Genomic DNA, 24738 nt, shown 5'->3' on the forward strand with positions numbered 1-24738 from the left:
TATAAAGCCAGCACAGAAATGGTGATGTCAGACATGAGGCCTATTGAGCTAAAAACAGGCGTAAATCTCAATGGAAAGAAAGTCGGTTTAAATCTCAAAAGTGCGAAGATATGCGCGATGCATTTGAGCAAGGAAAAGAAAGCGATGTGGCTGACAATGCTGTTTTACTAAATCCATGGAAAGCTACATTTTTTACTTAAAGAGACAGATAGCAATGTGCACATTATATTCAATGTAATTCCCACAAGATCCACTAGATGGATCAAAGACGATAAAAAATAAAGACAGACTTCTACTTGCCTATGTCCGACTATGCCTGCCCACCCCTGACTGGCCGACCTTGTTTTTGTACATATTCACCTGTCTCTCAGTGTCTACTGTATTGTTAGGGTATTTACTATGTTTAGCTTGTAAGAACATGTATGCTTTTGAATCACTATTCTATGTGTATTTATTGTATTATGTATGTGCTCAAACTGAAATGTAACCAAGCTATAAGTTGTCGTATGCAGTGCGCCCTGATACCCCCGGGTCTGGCGCGCAATACAAGTAATAAAACAAAACAAACACACAAACAAGCCTCACAGAAGGAACATGGGTCCCTTTGTGAGGAGAACAAGGGACTCAGTGACCAAGTGTTGGCACGAAATAAAGTGCTAGAAGCTACTGAAGAACTGGTATCAGAGTTGAAAATGCATGCCTCTATATATCACCAAGAGATAGTGACTGAGAAAAACAAATCTGAGAGATTGGAAAAGGAAATAACCAAATGCAAACAGGCTTTGATGCACTCTGACCAGTTGGAGTATGGAAAGGTACCCTACGATCACGGTGTGATGACCGCCTTAACATGGACCTCAAGCCAAATTATCACATTATATACACAGGGTGCTGCTAACTTCATGCCTGCCAGTTTGCAAGAACAGGGAAACATGAGACAGCTGGACTCAACCAGGCCTAGTCCACCTAAACCGGAAGGCCAGTCTTTATCAGATATTGACGGATATTCATCTCTACCCAGATTTAAAAATACCCTAGCATGTACATCTGACAAGTAGGGCTCCTATGAGGAAAAGATCAGGGAGTTAGACTAGCAGAAACTAAAGTTACAAGGGACTGTACTGGGGAGATCCCCGGCCGGCCCATAGAGCCGAGGTTTGCTCCGAAGTACTTTAAGACGAGATAGCTGCACCCTTCAGATGGATGTGGGTGCAGATGTATTACTCCAACACCAATCAACAAGGACAACTCAATGGTTTGGCAAAGGGAGTCAGTTTAATGACAAGTACAAAAAACGGGGAGTCATGGAAATCAGCAGTGATGCGATCGTCCTTCTCGCTTCAACTCCAACGATCTTCATACAAGTTGTAACATTTATACTCAAAACTCGTCGTACCTGACGTGTAACACTCAAAAGTTAATATGCATTTCTTTTGGTTAGGAAAAGCTAATTTTAATATAGGTACTATAGCTGTATATGGTAACGGAGTGAGGGGATTTGGTAAAACACTGTGAGGTGGGCGTTTAAGCCCTTCCTTCAAAATTACTACTACAGACGTCACCAAAAGTACGACATCCTATTGGTTCTATTAGCAATAGGACCCTAGATTATTTGGACTCTTCTGATTGGGTTGGCATCAACCCCATGCATACATTTCCACTTTGCTTAGCAGCACGCAGAATGGTCAGCCAGGTGCAAGGTGTCCCCTAGTAACCCGGCCTTCATCCAATTAAAGTTACAATCAATCATCCCTTCAGCAACTACGTGTCAATTATTTTACCGTAGTTGGCCTCGTAACTGCATCTTCTGTCTGGATAAGTTCTGATATCTCTGTCTGGGCGGAAGCCACGCGTAGGTGTGAACCCGTGCTTTCCTTGCTCGGCTTATTCTTATTTGGCTTGCCACCTGCCTACACATCCTTATCTTGACCTTTCAGAGACAGGATATTCTGCTCTTAAGTTTCAATTATGTGTAGCTACTGTTTGTTCCTTCTATTGGTTTGACCTTGGCTCTCATGGCACGAGTTGCATCTGCTGAGTTTCGATTCAGCCGTCTCTTCTCGTTTTGCTTGAATATGAATCTTGTCTTGTTTGGCCCCTAGTAACTTGAGTTAATTCTGCTTTTCGTGCAAAGTGGAATCGCCCTTATAATACTGTGCTTTGTTTTGAGGTAGATTATATATAATGGCGCTTGCCGCACTATTGTTCTACTTAGCATAGCAAGCCACACTGTTTTCTTAGCTTTCTTGCGGTTACAAGCATATTTACAGGTGTTAGCTGCTTGAATATCTTCATCCTGATTACAGCTTCATTCTCTTACATTTGGACATCATTTTTTATCTTAGGTTCTCAATATCCTTATTCATGGCGTTTCGTCTCTTTGTGTCATTCTTTGGTTGTCATTTCTTCTATCTCCACGTCAGTCCGGGCCCTTGTGACGTCACCATTCGTCTTCCACCAAGGCCTTTTTGTCCCTTCTGGGACAGTACTGAGGCAATCTTCATTTCGTCTCATTTGCTGGTAGGGCTTTCTCAATTGATACCTTACTGTCCAATGGTTTTCTGGGTATTGGGACTTCAATAGGTGTTGCTCATCTGATAGGTACTGGGCAGAGCCCTACTGCTGCTCTCTGCTGGTTTATTTGCTCATCATACGTCATGTATGTCGGTGTGAACATTCCTGGTACTTCAAAATGGACGATTGGAGTGCAGGCATTATTTGGGACCTCCTCTACACTCCCCCGTCTGGGCGATTCATCGACCACTTTCACTTCCGTCTTTGGATCCATTTTACTTGGTTCTTCTGTATTCACCTTTATTTCATCACTTGGGTTCATACCTTCTTCATCTTCTGCGTCTATACATGATGGCTTGAAGAAGTGTCTTTTCGGAGTCCATATCTTTATGACTCCTTTCAGACTTCCTTCTGTTCTCATGTGTTCGTCCTTGTTCCATGTCATCAATTGACATTGTCCATTTGGGCTGCAGTAAACCCGTCTTCCCACATAATTTCTGTGCTCCCTGGGATAGAGGAACTTTGTTCTTTCTGGTGCGTGAATGCTGGCCTTCATGAAGTCTCTTATTTCTTCATCAGTCAGGTCTTTAGGCTTCCATCCTGGCTTGGCATCAATCATGATTTTCATCCCTATGGCTTCCTTCGCAGTTTTCTGGCACTGGGAGCTTATTATCTTAATAACACAGAATCCTAGTAATATCATCACTAGCAGGGCTCCCAAGAACTTGAATACATCTGCCATCCATTGCATCCACCTGATTCTGCAGTTGTGTCAGCATTCCTATGGCTTCTGTTAAGGTTCCATTTTCCTCATCGTGAGTGAGTACAAATGTGCAACATGATTCTCAAATTTTTGCACAAACTCTTCCATCCATGGCTGTGATCATGTCAAGGACATATCTGTTCTGAAGAGTTATCAGTCGTATGGCTCTTAGCTCTTCCTTGATCGCATTGAATTCTTTTATGGTTGTGTTGATGGTCTGCAACAACTCCCATCTGGTTATTTGCAACCATTTAGTATTTACTCCAATTTAGATTCTTGGCATGAAAACCGTTGTGAACACTGATGAGGTGAGGCTGAACAGTCTGTTTTCATATGGGATTGCATGAAAGGCATCTTCTGATTTAGAAGAGAAATAATTCTCTCTCTTCATTCGGGTCATCAGTTCCACAGATCTCTTCTTCCTTAGGTGAGCATCTGCTTTTGGGAAACTGTCAATATTCAGGTCGCTTTTCGGGATCACTAATGCTGTAACGTGGACATTCACTAGGGTACATATACCTCCCCAGTTTCGGCAATCTGATGTATGCTTTGGATCCACACGCCCAGTAATGATACATAATAACTGCAGTCCCGTGCACACATTCCTGGAGCATCGAAAATTCATCCACAGTTCTGATTCTCTCCAATCTTTCTTGTGCCATTATTCCTGAAGCACAATTTCGAACTCTCCAGTGGTACTATCTGCAAGGGTCCTCCTCTGTCTTCGACCCATGTCAGTAGTTTTGCGAGATTCGGCCACAATGGCTTGCATATCCTTTGTGCATTTTCAATTGCTTCCTTGCAGGCTCCAAGGACCATTCATGCTCTGCAAATCACTACTCCTTTTTCCCATTCGTCTGATGAAAGCACTGTTCTGATTTGCTTTTCTTCTAATCTCCTCTCCTTTAACTCCAGGTTTCTCGTATCTGATCACAATATGTTTTGTCTTTCCACTATTTCTTGTCTTATGTCCTGAACATAATCGTCTTCATTTGGATCAGTTTCTTCAGTTGCCCATTTTAGTGAGGCATCACTGCCCATAAACTGGCCTCTGGATTTGCATATGGCCATGTGTGAAAGACAGTGTGCTGTCTGGACATCAATTTCCACAGCTACAAAGATTTTAGACTTCCCCATGCTGCATGGTAGGAGTGCACAAACAAAGCATTCCCCTTCTGAATTTTGTCTTCCAAATTCCTTCATGTGCTGGTTCCAAATGTTGTTTCCCAGATGTGCTGTGCTGTCCAAGTAATCGTTCAGTTCATTGTCATCTCCATGCATGCTTCTCTTGATTCTTAGTGTTTTCCTGTACTTAGCTATAACTAAGTCCCTAAATGCATCTGTACGGCTCCTTCTTGCTGGAGGATTCTCAGGTATTCCGATCCATGGGGCATGCCTCCTCATCTGCACCATTTGAGTAGACTGAATTCTGCCAGCTCTCTCTTGTTCCTCAGATAGTTCCTTCTTTCTGGGTAGGAATGTTCATATCCATATTGGCATTGGTCTAGTATAATGTTGCACTGTGGAACTAGTGCTTGTCCGTTTCGCTGGAACCTATGGATTTGTCCATGCTGTCTATGCAGGTTTATTCTCTGTCTCTTCTTGTCTCTTCAGGGGTTCAGCTTCTTCCATTTGTCTCTTCACTTCGCTTGTAGTGGCATTTCTCATAGTAGGCAGTCTTTTCTTCTCTGAGGTTTTGACTTGTGGTTTTGCTGTCATTGACACTAGGCCTGTTGTGTGTGCATTCAGTGTTTGCGTGCGTGTGGTTGTCCAAAATCTTTCTATATTCACTCCTTGCCGACCCTGTCTCCGGCTTATCTTTTTGTTTGTTACCATAACTGTGTGTGTATCATTGCTAATCACATCCATTTCAAGTTCATTCACTCCACCATCAGATCTTAGAGGGACTGGAATGACTGTGTAAGGTCTGGGTGCCTTTGTGGGTTTCATGCGTGCATCATTAGGTGGGTGTACTGGAATCGAAACGCTTTGTGCACCAATAAAAAATGCAGTTCTAATCGTTAATGACAGTAAAACAATGATGAATATGATACATAAATACATTATGCCCCTGTATGTCAGGCGGCAGCATTTACTTCCAGAGAAGCGTGGTCGTCTCTCCTCCTGCGGGAGGACCTGATTGCTGCTCTGGACCCCCATCTCGATCATTCACTAAATGTCCATTTTATTATACTCCCTTAACCAATATTGTCTTTCGGGTTCTGTGTTTACGAGTATCAGGTGCTCCACAAGTGTCCCCCTTCTTGTGGATGATGAGTTGTCTCTTATCTCGGGATACAGTTCCTTTGCTAGACTTTCCTTTTACTGTGCATGTTCAAAGTAAGTAAGCTCCCAGTCCACTCCTCGGATTTGCTTCAGTCCTGAGGACATATTGCAATATGAAGAGTAAGGTCAGAATAATAACAAATGCAATAAGTGAAGTTCTTGACACTGCTCCCTAGATTTGTTTCTTGGCGAGAGGCTTTTTAAAATCTCCTCAGATAGTTCTGTTGATGGTTTGAGAGTTCTATTTGTAACACGATTCCATGCAAGAGCATGCCCATCTGTGCAACATTAGCTGGATCTCTGATGAATGTGAGGACATCAACATCGATTGGTCTCCCCACCAGCTCTGGAAAGTCAGTGACTAGACAAAAAAGGACATTGTGTGCCATCTGCTATCTTCTAGTGACAGGGACATCCGTCCTGTCTTGCTGAGGTTCAGGATTATATACTGTCCTTCACTGTAGACAATGTCTGTATTGTCCGTTCGCATGGAGTGCAACTAAAATCACTATTTTATTTAGGCGATGGCTTAGATGCTCTGTATTTGCTGGATCTCGAAGGAATGTAAGCGTGTCTGTTGTTCTTCCAACAAGAATTGGACAGTCTTCGATTATGTGAAAGAACAAGGTGTTGATAAGCTCATTCATTTCTGCCTGTGTTTGAGACATTTGGTTCCTTCTCACTGTACTCAGGTAGTAGGAGAAATTGTTCGGCAATGACAGTAAGCAATCTCTTTATTGTCTTTTCATTTTCGGATCTTGAAGAAAGTCAGTGACATTGGTGAGCCTCCCTACCAATGACGGGTATGATCTTAGCACTAGATCAAAATAGGTGAACACATCCATGGCGATGTCGCTACTGCTGGACACCATAAGTGATTCTGAATAGGGTCTCGGTAAGGAATGAGTCTGGATACTGTATTTTCTTCCAATTTATATGCCCTCGATCAAAATTTGGCATGTTATTTTTTATCAAGGCTTTGAGTGTGCCCCAGTCGAAAGTTCAAGGTTCACACGCTATGTTGTGGCTTCTTCACCCTGCAACTAGGATGCACAGAGTGTTCGTTTTTTATGTCCTTTTCCCTTTTTTTGCTTAGAGGAAGTGTCCAATTTTCACCACAGTTTGCAAAAGTTCTTTGACTTTGTCTGGCTGGTCATGCGTCCTTCTTCCTCATCATGGATCTCGTCTGCACGTGCTGTGGTTCTTCCCCGTCGCTTGTCGTCTCCTTCCATTGGGGTGCAGGCAGGGGGACCTCTCCGACGTAGGGTTTGATGTTGCCCAGAAACATCCAAGCTCTCCTGCCTTGTAGCTTCACTGTGGATGGAGTGCAATCCTCTACTGTGAATGGACCGTTAAATCTTGGCTCATCGCACTTTTTCCTTGCATGGTTTCTCACGAGGACGGTGTCTCCAGGGAACACGGATGGTACAAAAAGTCCTTGAGCTGTGTCTGTAGTAGTATCTCCTTCTGTGTTCCGTGCTGCCCTGCACCCTTTTTGTCGTCGCTGCAGCTGGTCTCAAATTACAGTAAGGCTAGATGACATCACATCTAGCTCTATCTCGGGTGTCAAAGGAGTTCTCATTCTTCTTCCTGTGGCGAAAGATGATGGTCAGAAGCGGGTTACGTCCAAAGTGCATATAGTGCCAAAGGAAGGCAGTGCAACCATCCCTTCTTTAGAGTAAGCTTCACCTTGGCTATCTTTTCCTTTAATAAGCCGTTGAGCTTCTCACAGATTCCATTACCTTGCGGATGATACGCCGACGAGAACTTGTGCTTTATACCAAGCAGCAAGCTAATCTGTTCAAATATTGCATTAACAAAGTGAGGGCCATTATCTGATCTCATGGCTTCGCACACCCCCCACCTGGGGAACACTTCCCTCACTAAAGATTTGGGTGTGTACATGGACCTGCCTCAATCCACCTAAAGAATGGACACACCACAACAATTAGGTACCTGTACCTGTTACATACTTGAATCATGTCAACGTTATCGACATACAAGTGCTGAAAAGGCCCATTTGGCCTGGGGATGACTCCTCTGATTACCTTTAATGTGTGCCCAGCTGGGAATTGTTGGCAGATTATAAAGTTAACTATAAAGAATGCTCAGCTAAATTCGGTATGAACCAGTCTTCAGCGAGCGTTGCTGCTAGATTCTCTTTTGTCATATGTGCTGGGTAATGTAACTGCTCCAGCGTTATCTTCAATAGGGCTATAGGCATCACTGGTTTACCAGTGCTGTCTTGTCACCACAAGCTGTCAGAGGGGTTTAAAGAACACCCTCGACGTTTCCAAATATTCTTTTCTTCCTGTGGTGCCTCCCCTTGGAGTTCCATCAGCTGCGTTTGCCCCAAATTACTGTAACTTTCAGGTGCAGATCATGTGACCATCATTCGCTCATTGGCATGGATAACTTCCACTTCCATGATCATCTCACTTTTGGATGCCATTCGCTTGGCTTCCGTGTCTGCTGCTTGATTTCCTTGTGAGATAAAATCTGTCCCTTTCGTGTGGGTGGCGCATTTCACGACCACTATGCCCACTGGGAGCTGTAGTGCCTTTAGGAGCCTGTTCAATAAGGCTGCGTGCTGCACTGGCATACTGTCCGCTCGGAGGTAGCCCCTCCTTTTCTAGTGCGCTAAGCCTGCATGCACTGTTGACATCACATAGGCGGAGTCACTGTAAACCGTTACTTCCTGGTCTGCGTGATTCTCAATGGCGAGTATCAACGCCAATAATTCTGCAGCCTGTGCTGAATAAAGAGATGGTATTCATGCACTAATAAGTACTCAGAATTCTCTGTTTGCTATGTGCTTCATCACAGCAACGTCTGTATATCTTTGTCCGTCACTTTGATCGATCCTTGAAGAACCGTCAATAAAGATGATTTCTCCTCCTGCCAAGGCATTTTGTCTCACCCTGGGGATTTCATCATAGAATTCTTCATAGTTTGCACAGTCATGGATTGGTTCTCCTTCGGTGACTGGCTCTGCTATAAACATAGCCGGGTTCACTATTTTACATCGGACTACCTTAATTGATGGATTTGATATGATCACTTCATAAGCAGAAGCTCTATGAGATGTCAATGTGCCCTTTGGTTTCTCTAGAATGGCACATAGGGAGTGCTCGACATACAACGTCATGGAGCATCCCATCACAATAGTTGTAGCCTTCTTATGGCGAACGCTGCGGCAGCTAACCTTTGTTCGAATGGGAAATGGCCTCTCATTACTGGGTCCAAATTTCCACTATAGTATGCTAGGGGCTCGTACCCCAATGTGGTTCTCTGAGTGAGCACTGCCGTCATGGCGCTGCCATTCGTGTGTGAAAACAGATAAAATTCCTCTGCATAATTGGGGATCCCTAGAACTGGTGCTGTGCAAATAGCTCTTTTGAGTTCAGCAAATACTTTCTCCATGGTCTCAGACCATTCGATCTTTTCTTTCATCAGCTGGGCCTTCTTTAGAGCCTGAAGTAAAGGTTTAGTGTACGAGCTATAGTCGAAGACCCATGCCCTGATATAGTTGCATAGGCCTAAAAAACTCTGCATTTATTTTATCGTCTGTGGCTTAGCCGTGTTCAGTATGGCTTCAGCCCTTTCTCGGGTCACTCTTTTTCCTTCATGTTAGATCAGCTGGCCTATATACAGCACTCCCTGTTGACAATATTGTAGTTTATCTTAGTCAACCTTATATCCTTTTGCAGCAAGTATAGTCAGTAGCTGGACAGAATCGTGCCTGCATAGCTCTTCTATTGTGTTGCAAATTAAGATGTCATCCACATATTGCAGGACAACACTCTCTAATGCAATATTGCTTAAGTCCATCTGCAGGACTCTGTTGAAAATGGAAGGAGACTCACAGTACCCCTGGGGCTGCCTCATGCTTTTCAGACGCATTTGTCTGAAAGTGAATGACATCAGATCTTGTGAGTCATGATGCAACGGGATTGAGAAAAATGCATTTTTCAAGTCAATCACCATGAAATATTTTGCCTCAACAGGTATATTACATAGAATTGTAGACGGGTTAGGGACTAGAGGGAACTCGGCTTCAACAATATAATGTATTGGCCTTATAACTTGAATTAGCCTCCAAGACCCTCTCTTTGATTTTTTGATTGGCTGAACCGCGGTATTGCATGACGACTCTGATGTCACTAAAATGCTCTGTTCTATTATTGCGGAAATCTTAAAAATCTCTGGACATGGGATATTGTCATGCTCTTGGTAGAATTGCTCCTGATTTCAGTTTAATCTTCACTTCTCCAATCCCCCTCAAGAGGCCTACGTCATAGGGTCCTGTAGTCCACACTGAGACAGACACTTGGGCCATGTCGTCATTAAAATATTCAGGACATTTTCGTGCTAACATCATTCTCTGAGGTACTTCTCTTTTGATCATTTTTACCCAAAAGGTGAGACTCACTTCCACCATTGTCTCTCCCATATCTGCTTACTCTTCAAACAGATCATCATCGGTGACGTCAGTCAATCGATATCCTTCTTAAATGGCGATTACTGCGCACCATTGATGGTCTTCGTCATCATAACCGTCAATCAAGGCCACTCTCCCTCGTATTGCAGCTGTGTGTATCATCAAGGGAAATACTTCTCCCTTCTCCTCATGCATGGGTATTCTTGGTCTAAATAGGAACTCATCAGGGGTTATCATGATTTTGTCTGCAAGACCTGGCAATCCTGCCATAAGCACACGCATACCATATGCAAATATTTCAGGCTCTAATGGTATAGCCCTCCTGGCTGTGTGTCCTGGGTATCCTCTGATTATTTGGCATACATATGAATAGTGCATTCCTGGAGTTGAACATACTATGCCCTCCTCCTTGAATGAGATTGTCATGTTTAACTTCGTCATTAAATCGCAGAGTGTGAGGGAATGTTCCTGATGTGGAGTCCTAAAGTGTTGCTGCTAAACTTGGAGTGTTTCTTCTCTGTTTGCCTGGACTGGGCGGAGCACCACTTCTACCACCACTACTACATAATCCCTGCCCAAACGTGGAGCGTTACGGAGTGTGAGGGAGTGTTCCTGGTGTGGAGTCCTAAGGTGTTGCTGCTAAACTTGGAGTGTTTCTTCTCTGTTTACCTGGACTGGGCGGAGCACCGCTTCTACCACCACCACTACATAATCCCTGCCCAAACGCGGAGCCTCGCGGAGTGTGAGGGAGTGTTTCTGGTGTTCGTGGTGGGCCGTGGCTGGTCGGCTGACTACCTATTTTGGCAGTGTGCTGCCAATGGAACAGACTGCTCTTAAGTCAGCCAATAGTGTTGAGCTGGAAGGAGGAAAACCTGTGGTGCCCCAAATGGCCGCAGGTACTAAAGCTCAGATGCAGCGTGGCAAAGCTGACACTGTGCAACAGGGAATGGAAGAAGATCAAACTGAACCGCACATCTGCACCCAAGTAAGTGAGGATTTAACAAAAACAATTGAAACGTCCCTGCAGCAGTGTTATGAAAAGAAAACACAGACCCATGAGGCAATAACCCACAAAAGTGACAAGGATGTGTATGGATGATGGAGAAGGGGGAGGTGGGGAGGTGTTGCACAGACAATGCCATGCAACTTTGGGTGGTGCGGAAATGAGTGGCGAACCCTCCTGCCCCTGTCCCAGCCTCGCCTCTGGTCTGTGCTGCCTGGGTGAAGTTGGCTCGCTGCGCGCGCGAGAAGCTCATTGCGGTGGCAGCGGAGGCAGTGTTAGTGTCCTCCCACTCTTGCATGGCGGGCTGGCCCCGCGAGAGGAGACAACTCGGAGTGTGGGAAGCGGACTCGTAAATGGATGGAAGTCCACCAAAAAAGTCATAAACAATGGAGTTAATTTAACAAGGTCGCCTACCCTGCAACCTTGCCCTCCCACCGTGAGGTTCTTCTCCTGCAGCGGGAGCCCGTCAAGCGTCCCTGGGCTGGACGTCTCTCCACGGGGCCCGTTGCAGGAGTTTGGCGCATTGAACACAGGGGGAGGAGCGCTGGTGGGAGTGATGGGGTCCTGGGCAGGGGAGCAAACTGTAAACAAAGAAAGAGGACTTGGGAGCAAGTCCAATCTGAACCCGTATTAAATAGCATGCCACATCTAAACAACAATGAGGAAAATGAAGATCAATTGTCTGAAAGTGGCAGGAACAATGAAGAAAAAAGCAACGATCTAGAGGATGAAAGAGAGGATGTTTTTCTCTCCACTGAAATGGATCAGTCAGCAGTATGGATCAAGGTGAGAGAACTACAGACAAGTATTCCTGCTGAATTGGAAGAAATAAATAAGGCAGGAAGTTATAAAGGATCTTATCGCCATAAATGGGAAACTTAGTAATCAAAAGCAACCAGCAGATGTAGCAGTTCACATTCGAATTTCTATAGGAGGAGAGCAAATACCAGAAAAATCAGAAAATGAAAGCCGTGACAATCCACTCGAAAAAGACAATAGAGGGAGAAGGAACAGCTTCTCAGAAAGAGAAAAAGCTCAAAAAAGAAGGAGATTGGACCCTAGTCCCAATGTAGCTGTGGCATGCTCACAGAAAAGAGTAACTATGAAAGATAGGGTGAGAACCGGCCAGAATGGAAGCGTGTCGCCTCTAGAGAAGAGATTATCCATTTCTTATACCACGGAAGAATCCTCTGAGGAGATGACCTCTGATTCCTATTTTATTCAAAGTGAATTCCCGAAAGTGAGAAGGCTAAGACAAGGGATGAAAAAGAGAACTATCCAACAGCAAAAGGAGGACTAGAGTGACAGTGGAACGAGAACGGAGCAAAGCCTGGCTGAAAGGGTCTATAATGACTTAAAAACCTGAGATTATGTCAGTCATCAGAATTTCTCTGGCCCCCCTAACAAAACTATATTAGCAATTCCATGAAACATACAGGGATCAAAATACCATGCTGGCACTGATGATCTCCAAATTATCAAAGATGGAGATAGATATGATAGTTTGGGAGCAAGAAGTAAAAAATGAGAGGAAAAAAACGATGATGCCAACAAAACGATTAGAGAGCAATTAAAAAACAACGCTGAGGAAAAGAGGCTCTTCGCGAAGATTGCAAGAGAAGCAATGATAATATTGAAACAAACCAAATACATGGAAGATGAAAAATGGAGAAAGAAAAAAACAGAATTCCACCACTAACAAAGGAAACAAAAGTGGGCTGGTGGAAACCGAGTTCAAAGGAGTGGTGGAATCCCAAAGGTTTCAAATGAACGGATCTAGCGAAACAGCATTGAATCCGGTTATAAAGATATCTGGCCTGAATTTGAGTCATCCCTCTGAAATGCCAGAAACCGGTGTGGTGGATTTAACGCTAGACCAGGATAAACAAACTATCTCCATGGATCAAATAGCCCTAAACCCCGACGAAATTGAAGAGAGCTATGACAGCCCCAATCAAGAACTTAAAGTCAATGACCCAGCCAATAAGGAGCATGTAGCCACAACCTCTGAAAATGCAGAAGGAGTTGTGGAGGACGGGCATCAAGAGGACATGGTAGATGACACAGATATAAGAAAAACTAGCGAATTGTATGGGATCTTTGAAAAAGCCAAAAAAAGGAGACAATTGCTCATTCAAAGGAGGGACCAAATAATGGAAAGAGGAAAAAGAAAACAAAAAACATGGTGTAAAACAAAAACAAAATTTCCAAAGGATCGTGTAAATTCCTGAGGAACCTGAAGGCCCTAAATGTAATGATACGTACTGAGCAATCTGAAAATAGGGAAGGGGCCAAACAGGACTTAAAAATCAGCCCTAGCAGCTCTGCAAAAACGATCTTGATCGAAGAAGATCTTGGTGGAGCAGAAGAAAATGAAGTGGAAGAACTAAATACTGATGACCTGTTGAATTTCTCTACCTATGATTCAGAAGTAGGTGAAGACTCTGAGCAAAGTGTCCAAATACCAGAAGCAAGATCTGTGATGCTTGTAGAGTTAGAATCAGAGCAAAATATGAGGCCAGAAAAGGTTGAGGGAAAAAATGACCTAGGAGCCTCACAGAAAAGAGTATGTACCTTTGTATCACTCACAAAGAGCGTTCCGAAAACCCAAATCTCAGAAATGAACAGAAATGAAGTTAAAGAAATATTTTTCACATTAGAAGAAAGAAGGGAAAAACAACTTGAATCTTGGTGAGAACAATGACCAACAGGGGCAAAAGAAAATAAGAACAGAACCTTGTGATGACAAACAGAAGAGAGTCAAAGATCGAGAATCAATGAATTGCCAAAGAGAAAATGAAGTGTAGAAAGGAAAGATGAGGAAGTGGAAAAAGACGAATGATCGCTCGAACCTGAGAGAAATAAGTGTATTGTTGGAACGTTGTAGCCCCAAGGATGAAGGGCTGGTCCTGAACAGGTACAATGTGATGCAATTGCTGCACCACATCCCTCACCTAACAATAATCTCTTTGAATGATGTGAAGATAGTCGAATTTGTGGACGAGGATATACTAGACATGGTCCGAATTCATCTTCACTCCAAAATAATAAAGGAAATCCTAATTGAAAGTCAAAGTGAACTGAATACTCTAGGATTCGACATAAGAGAGGATAAGGGCTATACACCCAGTGAAGAGGCGAAAAGACCTATCAATAAAAAAGAGCCTGAGACCATTGAAAACATAAGAGAGAAGAAAGGTTGGAAGAGGGCATACGAGAGAAGAATGGAGAAGGGAGGAGACAGAGACACATAAACTCGTGTGGAAAGTGAGACCGTAAATGAAGATGTGAGCCCCAATAAACGGATAAGGATAACTTTTGTTGGGAACAGTCAAGATCCGGGTTGGCAAACGGTGGCAAAAAAAACTACGGATGAAGGAATGGAAGAAGAAAATTGGTCCTGGATGTCAAGAGCCCTATCTCTACCACGGCAAAGCTAATGACAGAATGTGGATAGACAGAGGATTAAGTGCGCGACATGGCATACCAGGGGACATGGGCACCTATTCTCTAAAACATTGGAGTTTCTTAAGAACTTGGACATTATATGCTTCCAGGAGACCTGGTTGGTAAACCCTCCCTGTGTGGAAGGCTTTGAGGTAGCTTTTAAACCAGCATCCAAGAAGACGAAGGGCCGGCGGATGTCTGGCCTAATGACCCTGGTAAAAATGAAAAAGTGGATTGCGAATCAAAAAGGCAGTAAACCTCGATGCCTATAGCCAACTGACCTCGATTTACACGGAAGGATGTGGAAGATTGAAGCCTTGTCTCAACATATTTAACATATACTGGCATCATCAGCAAGTCGGTGGAACAATATTCGTAGACAACATTTGCGACATCTTCGATGAACAAAGGATCATGAATCCAGAAGATGAAATAATAATTTGTGGTGAGTTAAATATCGATCTGATAGCCCAAGGTGAGGAAAAACTAACCAAGAACTCGCAAACAAATAAAAAATCTGAATTAGGTAAAACATGGATGGAAGAAATTAAGGTGTGACACATGAGTATGCTGAATGGAAATTTAAAAGGCGATATACCTCCAAAAGCGACATGGGAAAGAGGGTCTCAAAATTCTATAATAGATTACTTCTTTGTCTGTGAATCCATCTCCAAAGAAACGCTAAGTATGGAAGTGAAGAATACACATGAAAGCGATCACAATCTTGTCATAATAACCTGGAAAACAAATGATCAAGTGAAGCCTGAAAGATGGAAAAATGCCATTGAAATAAAACCAGGCCAAAACAGAATAAGGCTGAGTAAAGGAAACATCGAGGAACTCACTAACATACTAAAGGCACAGGACCTGATCAGTGAACAATCGGCCTATGATGCCCTCCTCTTGAAATACTCGAAAACCTGTAGTAGTGGCAGAATGAATGGTGCTAAATGCCATTTATATGATTCAGCGATAGTGCTGAAAAAGAGGGACTTGAGACAACAAATAAGAGCCCTCGGGGCATTGGACTAAAAAGTAGCATTGGACAAGAAAAAGAAATTAAAATCTCGCTACAATAACTGGATAAGGGGTCATTGTTGTATAGAATTCTAGAAAGACACATTATTTGGTATTCCTATTTTTTTGTATTTAGGTTCAGTGCTGAAAGTGTTAGACGTGTGGCACTCCTTTTCTTATTTTTCTTATTTTTTTTAAGGGGCTTTAACAAGAATGCCAGCCACTCCAGAACTAAAGAGCCACATTGTGCTGGCCACAGCCCATGAGCTTGCATTACAAATAAAACAACAAAAAAACACCTTTTTTTCCTTTTTTTGTTTCTAGAGGTTGCAAGGGTGACCACAGATGTCGCAAGGGAGACCTCAGAGGTCGCAATTGCGACCTCTGGTGACCCCTAAATGATGTCCCTGCGTAGGTGTGCCACAAGGGGCCTTAATAACTAATATGTTCTCAGAACAACAATGGATAGAGCACTACTCTAAGCTCTTCCAAAAACAAAATGGAAATACATAGGATTCGGGTATGTCTCCCCTTAGATGGGACATTGAGATATCCAAGGAAGATATCCTGCAAACTATATAAAGCAACAGTTCATCGAGAGCCCTGGGCCCCGATGGCATTACAAATGTAATGCTGAAAGAGCATCCAAATGAATGGGCTGGTTTTTGCGTGATCCTATTTTAAAAAATAATGAGGGATGCCACTGTTCCAGCGTCATGGAAATCTGCAATTATTGTTCCCATCTTTAAGAAAGGAAAAAGATCTGATCCAAAAAACTATCGACCTATAGCCCTGCTTGATGTGCTTGGAAATGTGTTTGCCTCTCAAATACTACATCGTTTGACAGCATTGATCACTCAATCTGGTGACTTTGATCGTAGACAGACTGGCTTCGTAAGAGGAATGGGATGTGGGCTAAACTTAATAATATTAAACCTACTAAAGATGGAAGCTTTAAGAAAAAGAATACAAATCTATGCAGCCTTCATAGATCTAGTCCACGCCTTTGACGGGGTAGAAAGAAATCTATTGTGGGAGAAGATGACAAAGTTAAAATGTCCCCCGAGTCTGTTGCATGCCATAAAGGAATTACATTCATAAACAAATGTTAGAATCCGACTTGACCAACGAGGAACCCTAACGCAACGGATAAAAACTATGAGAGGTGTAAAGCAAGGGTGCCCGCTGGGATCCACTCTGTTTAAATTACTAATTGCAGATGTGGGCAAAGTGCTGGAGGCAATTCCAGCTTTTGCACCAAAAATTAATGGAAACAATATAATCTGGTTGATATATGCAAACGATTTTGTCTTGCTGGACCTAACCCCAATAGGTCTCCAGAGAAAATTAACAGCGCTTGAAATTTATATACAGAAAAATGGGCTTGAAATTAATGCGAAAAAATCTGAGATCCTACAGCTATCTGACCTAAAAGGTCAAAGAAGATCCAAGAAAGTCCGACAGAAATGGATGGTGGGAAATGAGACAATTAGGAGCACGTCTCAAGTGATATATTTGGGAGTCCAAATAAGTGCTAGCATTACCGACGAACCAATGATAAGAAAAATAAAAACAAAATGTAAAGCACTACCAGTGCAAAGAGCTGTACTTCACAAAAAATATGGGAAATTTTCATTCCAGCCCATTGTAAATTTCTATAAGGCCAAAGTCATTCCGGCACTAATACATGGAGCCGAGGCAATGTTCGGATATCCATTTAGTCTCTGGTCTCAGTGTGAAAATGTGTTTTGGAAGAGGATCCTCCATGTGCCCCAAAGTACCCCAAATGGATGTATAAAGTGCAAACTGGGACTGTTGTCAATTAATAAAGAGTACTATGGAACACTCTATCCTTGTACAGAAAGATTATTGAAAAAAAAGGCTAACCGCAGTTTGAAATACTGAAATCAGAGAGATCTATTAATCCAAATGAAATCCTTGAGATCTGGAAAAAAAATTGCAAACAAAATCCCGGGTCAATTGTCAACAACCAAAGAGACACTGGAGAAAAATCCCAATGCAGTAAAGAAAAAATGATGGGAAATGGACTGGATCGAAACCATTGAACAGCGGGCAAACTATGTGTGCATGAAAGACTATGCATCAGGAAATAAGGCCCTAAATGTAATTCCGAAGTATCTGAAAAAATTCCCATGCCCGAGGAGAAGGCATATTTTCCTAAAATTCAGACTAAACTTATTTCACATGATGGAGATCAAAAACAGGAGAAAAATGAAGGGGGAGATGATGGACCCAAATTGCCGAATGTGTAACACTGAGGTAGAGACGCTAAAACATCTAATGACATCATGCCCGAAACTGAGGGACCTAAGAACTAAGCTGATGGGAACGGAGCTTAACACATTTTCAACATACGGGGTGGAAGAACTTTGGAATAAAATGTAAGAAGGAGAGGACAGGAAACTTACCTTTGTACTAACCTTCTTCCTGGAGGAAGTGGATCTCTTATTGGAAGAGATAGAGAAATGAACAGTGTGGAGTTTGGAATAGGATTGTTCTTTTTTTTATTTTTTCAAGTTTGTAATAAACTGAACTAAAAAAAATAATAAAAAAATAAAATAAAATCTCTACCCAAAATGTTTACTGGTGTCTGACGTAAATATAATAAAGGCACATTCATTTCACATTCTCCTACAGAGACTGGAAGTTCATTTGTGAAGGGAACACGACTCGTAGCTCCTGTAAAACTCGGAGTATTTATGGCCTCGCCAGACAAGGACAACTTGCCCTTACGTATGCATGAGCATGTTGCACCCGTGTCAACTAGGAAGGAATATTCTTTATCCCCTATAATGACATCTACCCTAGGTTCCCTGTGAGGGTCTGGTGTCACTGATAGGATAGAACACATCTGGGTTCCCAGTGAGTTGTTCTAGTCCACATACAATGTTGGCCCACTGTGTGCTGGTGGATTTCCCCCATTCCCATTGTTACTTCCCATTCCAGGGTTCGTGGCCTGACCTGTGCTCATTGTTTGTGACAGTTGCATCGGTGCCTGTTGGGATTGTCCTTGTGGGAAATTCCCCATGTTCTGAGGTTGCACACCTTGTTGTGCTCCTAGCGCTTGTTGTTGCACCGTGTGATTTTGTGCAACACCCTGCTGTAAAACTGCAGGTGGATTTTCCACGCCTGCTCCTGTCCCTTGGCTGTTCTGCATCATGCCTTGGTTTTTGCATGGTGGTCGGATCATTTGCCCATTTGACATATCTTGATTGTCATTTTGCATATTCTGGAAACCTCCTTGGTTATTCTGAAAGCCTCCCTGATTACTCTGCCATCCTCTTCCCCTAAATCCTCGTCCCCGTGGGTAAAACCCTGTATTGCCCTGATTATTTTGCTGTGGACTTTTGACCTGCTGCATGCTTGTTTCAGCTGCGCTAGTTATCATGGCCCCCTCAAGAGCATACTTTGACAATTTCTTATGCACCAATTTCGCTTCCTCACCCTTTCGTGCAGCTTCCTTTTTGCGATTGTTCTCCACCAGTAGCCTGCAATAATGTGCAATGGTCAGCTGTATTTTTGCTCAAGGTTTAGCCTGAATTCCTACCAATTTCTTGAGCTGTTTCTGTACCGGCTCTGGCAGCCCTTGGCACAAAATATGGTAGAACACAGGTATAGATTTCATCCAACATTCATGAGTCTCGAGCACCCATGCATCTTGAAAATTCTGTATATAAATTAATGGATCTTCAGACTCCTTCATTTTTGTGTCATTATAGCTCCCATATCAGAAGTGGCTGGATACAGCACTTGTAGCGCTTTCCATACTGCGGTTCTGCAATTGTTAATTGGATCTCCATCATGCACGGTATTAATTGTGGTTACACCAGGGTAGCCTGCCCATGCCCACACATTGTCAGCTCTTTCACCAAGTATGGTGATTAGGAGAACTTTGATGTCCCCTACAGCTAGCGTGTTTCCACCTGTCATTTTTTCTAACTTGTGTATCCACTTTCCGGCTCACGAGGTCAACATTGGAAGCTAATTTTTCAAATATTCTTGATCCATGTGTGGCCATGGAATAGATTGTGGTCTTACTCCCCCTTCTCGAGTAGCGGAAATTGTTATGCATAGCCCTCTCTATCTTCTCTCATTGTTCTCCTTTCTATTGCAGGGGTAATATTCCTGCATCGCCATCTGCCTGGCAATGTTCTTAGCCTGTCTATATAGGGCAGTGAAGACACCCCCCTCTGGCCGTGAGATACTTCTTCATGTCGATCAGACTGCGTGGCTGTCTCTGATGCCCTCGGTGCAGACTCGCTAGTGTCTGACCACCTCATTCCTTTTTCCCTTAGGAGTCATCTTTCGCACCATCTCTCTTCCTCATTTTCCTCGCGCCCCACCCTTTCTGAGTCAGACATTGTCTGTGCCCAACTAGTGCCACTTCTCGTGTCTTCTTTGTTCCTACTTATTTCTAGCCTATCCAGGGATATCTCTCTATTCCCACTACTTCGGAAGACGTCCTCAGTGTCGTACAGCTGAGTGCTCTCCAGGCGCTCGTCTTCCCCCTTCCCTTGGGGTGTTTGTTCTAGCCCCATTTCATCATATATTCTATCGATCATTTCTCTGATGCTTCTGGTATCGAAGTCATCTTCCATATTTGCCCTAGACGTGCCTGGTACTGAATAGTATGCAGGAAATCATTCTTCGATGTCTCCCCAATCCACTACTGGATCTGGTTTTTTTACCTCTCACCACAGATATTCAAGATCACGTGCTCTCTGTCTTCGCTTACGTTCTATATCGTCATCAAATTCTTTGCGTTTCCTTGCCTATTCTCTGACTCTATCTTCTTCCTTTTTCTTTTCATTTCTATGTTCATCTGCCCTTCGTATTTCGTCATCTCTTTGTCTTTTTATTCTTTTCTCACGTATCCTTTGCTCTTCCTCCAACCTTTGCTGCTCCTGTCTGTCTTGATCATTGGCTATTCTTGGGTTGCGATCAAGCTGTCTTTCTTGCTCTTTGCGATGTAGCTGTTCTCGCCTTTGTGTTTCTTTCTTTCTTTCTTTCTTTCTTTCTTTCTTTCTTTCTTTCTTTCTTTCTTTCTTTCTTTCTTTCTTTCTTTCTTTCTTCTCTTAACTCCTTCTATTTTCCCTTTTTCTGTACATCCTTTCCTTTTGTTTCACGTCATCAATGCCTTTGCCATCAAGTTTCAATAAAATTTGCCCTTCCATCCATTTGTTTCTTGCAAATGCTATCTCATCAGTTCTGTCTTCGTTTCCCTTCTATCTTTTGCCTTTGCTCTCCTTATCAAGAGATGCACTTGTCTGTGCCTGATCCCTTCTTTCATCATCACGTCTGCCCTTGTCCTGTAGGACTATGGAGGTAATATCCTTATCCTTATCTTTCCCTTGATTTTCATCACTACTTTGTGTAGGTGACTCATATGCAGAGTTGCTGTACCCCGTGGCTGCTTTGAGTTCTCTCAGTGGGTATAATCCCTCATCTTTACTTTCTTCAATTTTTTATCCGGATGGGGCGGGCAGCGTGGTAGGCGTCTCACCCCCCTCTGTGCATACATTAAGTATCCAATCTGTAAGCGGCTCCTCTTCCTTTCCCTGTTCATACATTTTCCACAGCTCTAGAACAGCGAGGCGTTTGTCTAACTTTTTGCCTGTGTATGTGGCATGCAAATATGTCGTCATATGTTGCAAGACGGCCTTAGATAGGGACCCACCTTGTGGCCATGGAATAAACATCTTGTGGGCGGTGCTTTTAACCCACTCGGTACTGTATTTCTTTTGCTTGGGTGCGTGTTTTGGCAACTGCTTGCATAAGTGTGTCAATGGTGTTATGTCCTCCATGCTCAAATCTGTTCCCTTTCCTTTTATATAACACTTGTCAACACTTTCATGTGGCTTAAACAGTTCCAACAATATGAGCGAACACCAAACACTACAAGCTCCGATCCAAATTTTCACAAAATGTTATACCTTCTAATTTACTCAAAAAACATCAATTCATATGCGATTTTATCTCAGCTATTCAATCGCATAAAATTGAAATCAGTTTTCTCAAGGAAAATGTTCTGATGTATGATGTCACAACAAAAAACATGTAAGACAGACGCTTAACAGACTAGACAAACACCAGCTGGTCAGAGATATCTCCGCCTCTAAAAATTACCCCTTCATGGAGTCTAAACGTACCCTTTTCATGACGTCTTTAATCTTTGTGGTGGCCTATTCATTCCCCTTTCTTTGGGACTATGGGTACACGTTTCTTCTAGCAGCTTATATTAAAAGCGCAGGAATAAGGCAAATCCTCTCACTTGTCAGGTGTCTTCCCCGGTACCCTCTCTCTTCTCTGGTGTCCTCCCCGGTAACCTTTATTTACTTAATTATTCTCAAGTCATTATCCCCTTATATATATATACATTCTTTCCTACTTCTAACTATAAATATATTTTTTTTTCACCTCCCTCTGTTACCTTTTCCCTTTTACTTGTTCTAAAGCATGCACTTTTGCCAAAACACTCACCGTTCACATGGTTCCTCTCTGGACCCTCGGGATCACGGCCTTCTTCGGCCGAATGGCAAAGAACTCATGATATTGCCGAAGACCTAGAGTTACTTTATGTCGACGGTCAATGGGTGTCTTATTCTAATCAATAATCGATAATCAATAAACCATCAATCTCTGCTACCAAGTGTACTGGGGAGACCCCCAGCCGGCCCATAGAGCCGAGGTTTGCTCCGAAGTACTTTAAGACGAGATAGCTGCACGCTTGAGATGGATGTGGGTGCATATTTATTACTCCAACACCAATCAATAGGACTACTCAATTGTTTGGCAAAGGGAGTCTGTTTAATGACAAGTACAAAAAATGGGGAGTCATGGAAATCAGCAGTGATGCAATCGTCCTTCTCGCTTCAACTCCAACGATCTTCATACAAGTTGTAACAAAATTCGTCATAACTGACATGTAATACTCAAAATTTATTATGCATTTCTATTGGTTAGGAAAAGGTAATTTTAATATAGGTACTATATCTGTATATGGTAACGGAGTGAGGGGTTGGGTAAAACACTAGCCCTTCCTTCAAAATGACTACTACAGACGTCACCAAAAGTATGACGTCCTATAGGTTCTATTAGCTATAGGACCCTCATTGTTTGGTCCCTTGTGATTGGGTTGGCATCAACTCCATGCATACATTTCCACTTTCTTAGCAGCATGCAGAATGGTCAGCCAGGTACAAGGTGCCCACTAGTTGCCAGACCTTCCTCCAATTAAAGTTACAATCAATCATCGTTTCAGCAACTATGTGTCAATTATTTTACTGTAGTTGGCCTCGAAACTGCATCTTCTGTCTGGAAAAGTTCTGATATCTCTGTCTGGGCGGAAGCCAAGCATAGGTGTGAACCTGTGCTTTTCCTTGCTCGGCTGGTCACGTGCTGCCTGCACCGTGAATTTGTCTAGTTTCTCTCGATTTGTGTATTTGATTCTTATTTGGCTTGCCACCTGCCTACGCCTCCTTATCTTGACCTTTCAGAGACAGGATATTCTGTTCTTAACTTTTAATTATGTGTAGCTACTGTTCGTTCCTTCTGTTGGTATGACCTTGGCTCTCTTGGCACGAGTTGCATCTGCCGAGTTTCGATTCAGGCATCTATTCTCATTTTGCTGGAATATGAATCTTGTCTTGTTTGGCCCCTAGTAACCTGAGTTGATTCTGCTTTTCGTGCAAAGTGGAATCGCACTTATAATACTGTGCTTTGTTTTGAGGTAGATTATGTATAATGGTGCTTGCCGCACTATTCTTCTACTTAGCATAGCAAGCCGCACTGTTTTCTTGGCTTTCTTGTAGTTACAAGCATATTTACAGGTGTTAGCTGGTTGAATATCTTCATCCCAGTTACAGCTTAATTTTCTTACATTTGGACATCATTTTTTATCTTAGGTTCTCGATATCCTTATTCATGGCGTTTCGTCTCTTTGTGTCATTCTTTGGTCGTCATTTCTTCTATCTGCATGTCAGTCCGGACCCTTGTGATGTCACCATTCATCTTCCACCAAGGACATTTTGGTTTCTTCTGGGACAGTACTGAGGCAATCCTCATTTCATCTCATTTGCTGGTAGGGTTTTCTTGATGGATACCTTACTGTCCATGGTTTTCTGGGTATTGGGACTTCAATAGGTGTTGCTCTTCTGATAGGTAGTTGGCAGAGCCCTACTGCATCTCTCTGCTGGTTTATTTGCTCATCATATGTCATGTATCTCGGTGTCAACGTTCCTGGTATTTCAAAATGGACAATTGGAGTGCAGGCTTTATTTGGGACCTCTTCTACAGGACCGCTTGGTCCGCTTTGCAGATGGAAAAGAACCCGAGTCCAGGCCTCAAAAGAGTATTTAAAAAAACTTTACACATTCAGGGAGGTGGGGGGATTTCTCCACCATACCCTGAAGAAGGGATGAGGAAGATGAGTACTCCCCTGCGCGAAAAGGAGAGTACAAGGGAATTGACCCTGAGAGCCCACAGTACTACCGGGGAGAAGAGACCAGACCCTGTCATTCTGGGAGAGATTCCCAGTCTCGTGGAGGTAGGGAGCACCTAGAAGACAGGGAGTGGACCACCAATAGGAGTATCTCTGAGTCAGAGGGCGGGTGGACTCAGGTGCAGAGGAAAAGAAAGTCTGCCAAACAGAAGAGGGATCTCGTGAAAGACCCAATTCGGCAGATAAAGGCCATAAAGAGCTTTATGACTCCCTACCACAAGAATGCCAAATACTCAGTATGGGAGCATCTAGAACTGTATGACCAAATGATGATTTCATTTGACATCAGGAATCATACAAATTCCATGGAGTTCATCAAATGTGCCTTCTCCCCGGAATACTCCAGCTTCTTGCAGGTTGGAGGATCAAGATCATCAAAGACAGACCACCTATAAGGCGGCTATCTTAAAGCATTTCTCTGTTCACAGGAACCCTCAGGAGGCCCGCAAGGTGTCCTACAAGCTGCAGTGTGTGGAAGATGAAGCACCAAGAGAGTTTGTGCAAGAGCTGAAACAGGCATTTGTCTAGGCCTCCAGGCGGGTGAACACAAATATCCGGGAGTTCATTAACACTTACTTCCATGAGCTCCCGAAATACATTATGACCCTGCTGGTAAGGGACTTCCATGAGTGTAGGAACCTGTATTGGGTGATAGAACAGGCCACCCAGATTTAATCAGTACAAAACTCCTCTGAAAACAAAAATAATCCGAAAACCCCAAACTGTCAACCACACCCACTACTGCA

Source organism: Ambystoma mexicanum, chromosome 5q, assembly GCF_040938575.1.
Source record: "Ambystoma mexicanum isolate Mex_15411 chromosome 5q, UKY_AmexF1_1, whole genome shotgun sequence".
NCBI classification, from domain to species: domain Eukaryota; kingdom Metazoa; phylum Chordata; class Amphibia; order Caudata; family Ambystomatidae; genus Ambystoma; species Ambystoma mexicanum.